The 2069-nt window shown below is 35.7% G+C and overlaps 1 pseudogene; it reads right to left on the reverse strand.

Moving 5' to 3' along the window:
• Positions 1 to 244: 244 nt before the first annotated feature.
• LOC119533181 lies at positions 245 to 920 on the reverse strand (annotated as a pseudogene).
• Positions 921 to 2069: the final 1149 nt, after the last annotated feature.

Genomic DNA, 2069 nt, shown 5'->3' on the forward strand with positions numbered 1-2069 from the left:
TTGTACAAAAAAGTATGAGTAGCACCAAAAGTGAATTAAACATTATCACCTTTGTTTATACCAGTGTCTAGTTCTTTACATTAACTTTACTAATCAAACAATAGAAAGTAGGGGACAATTCAGGAACTGAGAAAGAGATAAACAAACAAAAAAAACAAAAAACTTTTCTGCCATGTTTATTCTTCTACACCGTATAGCTGTGCTCACAGAGACGGCTTCTTTTACTTCTCCACTGCCCAGAAATTCAGTTGTATATAAAATTGAACCTGCTGAAAAGCTGAGGGAGGTTAGATATGATGGGCCCATATCCTGGTGCATTGTCATATAATTCAAACAATGGTGCAGCTACCAGCTTGTAATTTTTAGGGACTGCAAACAAAGCTTTCTCTTGAAGTTGACCCAGAAACAACTTATATTTCTTAAGCTTTGTAGTATGTTCAGGAATACATGGATACTGAGGAGGTTCAAAATTTGCTCTCCACCAGTTACCAATGCAATCTTCAATGACCCTGTCTTGCAGGACTCTGTTTTGACGACCCAGTATCTCAGTTATTAAGTGTTTTAGTCCTTCAACTTCATCTTCTTCTGGGTTAAGTTCACCACCAGGTAATTTGAAGAAAGTTGTTCCCAGTTGTAGCAGTAACACATGGGGTAGCCAGTGCTCATGTACAATCAGAACTCCTTCTAGAGTGCTCCTCATTTCAGTTTTATCAAATTCCTCCCTCATGCTCTGAAATCTGGCTGCAACAGAGCTGTCTTTCTCACGGAGGGGCTCTTTTGTACCAAGGGTATAATTGGTAGGAAGGTACAGTTGATGGTGCCCAGATGAGGGGCTTGGTCTACTGGATGTACTTGTTGCGGAACTGGTTGACCGCCCGGGGCCAGCCAGTTTGTGAGCGTTTGGGTGGCACCATGGACATGTTAGTGAGCACAGGCACTGGTGGTGAGCAGAAAGGGGGAGGCAGGGGAGACTGCTGCATCCCGCTCAGCAGTCACTGCCGTTCTCTTAATGACTTTTTAAAAAAAATCATATTTTTTAAATTGCAGCATATAACATATATACATAGAAGTGATAACTTTCCAAATGCACTTTAACAAGTAGTTAGCAAATTTGAAAGAATATTGCAGGTTACAGTTCAGTGGTTTCAGTTATTTCCTTATTGTAAATTATAACATTTATACAAAAAAAAATCTTTCAAAGTATAATTTAACAAGTAGTTGTATAGGAGATTTCCAAAGTTGTTACGAGTTACAATACCATGGTTTCAGTTATTTCCTTATTGTGAAATGTAACATATATACATAAAGGTGATAACTTTCAAATTACAATTTAACAAGTAGCTATAGAAGAAATTTCAAAGGATGCTATGGGTTACGATTCCATCATTTCAATTCTTTCCTTCTAGCTATTCTAATACCCTGGCAACTAAGAAAAAGAAAATTATATAATGACTTTTTAAGACAAGATTGTAGTGCTGATGAAGTCCAATTTATCAGTGTACAGTGCTTTTTGTTTTTTTAAAGAAATTTTGCCCAACAATAGGTCAAAAAGATTTTCTCCTATGTTTTCTAAGTATTTTCTCCTAGATGCTTTATAGTTTTATGTTTTAGGTGTTGATTTATGATACATTTTGAATTGATTTTTTTTAAATAAGGTGAGGTATGAAATGAAATTCCTTTTTTTTTTTTTGCATCCGGTTGTTCTGGCACCATTTGTCAAAAAGACTAGACTTTCTCCACTGAATTGTACCCTTGTCAAAATCAGTTTTCCATATTTGTGTGCATCTATTTTTAGAGTCTTTGTTCTGCTCTATTGATCTATTTTTCTATTTTTATGCAAATACCATATTCTTCTGAGTATTGTAGCTTTATAATAAATCATGAAATCAGGTAGTGGTAGTCCAAATTTTTCTTCTTTTGCAAAGTTGGCTTGGCTGTTCTACATCCTTTGCATTTTTATATGAATTTTAGAATCAGCTTGTCAAATTCTACAAAAGCCCACTGGGAGTGGGTTCTCATTGATCATTTTGGAGAGAATTAACATCTTACCCATGTTAAATGTTTAGACC

Source organism: Choloepus didactylus, chromosome 4 (assembly GCF_015220235.1).
Source record: "Choloepus didactylus isolate mChoDid1 chromosome 4, mChoDid1.pri, whole genome shotgun sequence".
In the NCBI taxonomy this organism is placed as follows: domain Eukaryota; kingdom Metazoa; phylum Chordata; class Mammalia; order Pilosa; family Megalonychidae; genus Choloepus; species Choloepus didactylus.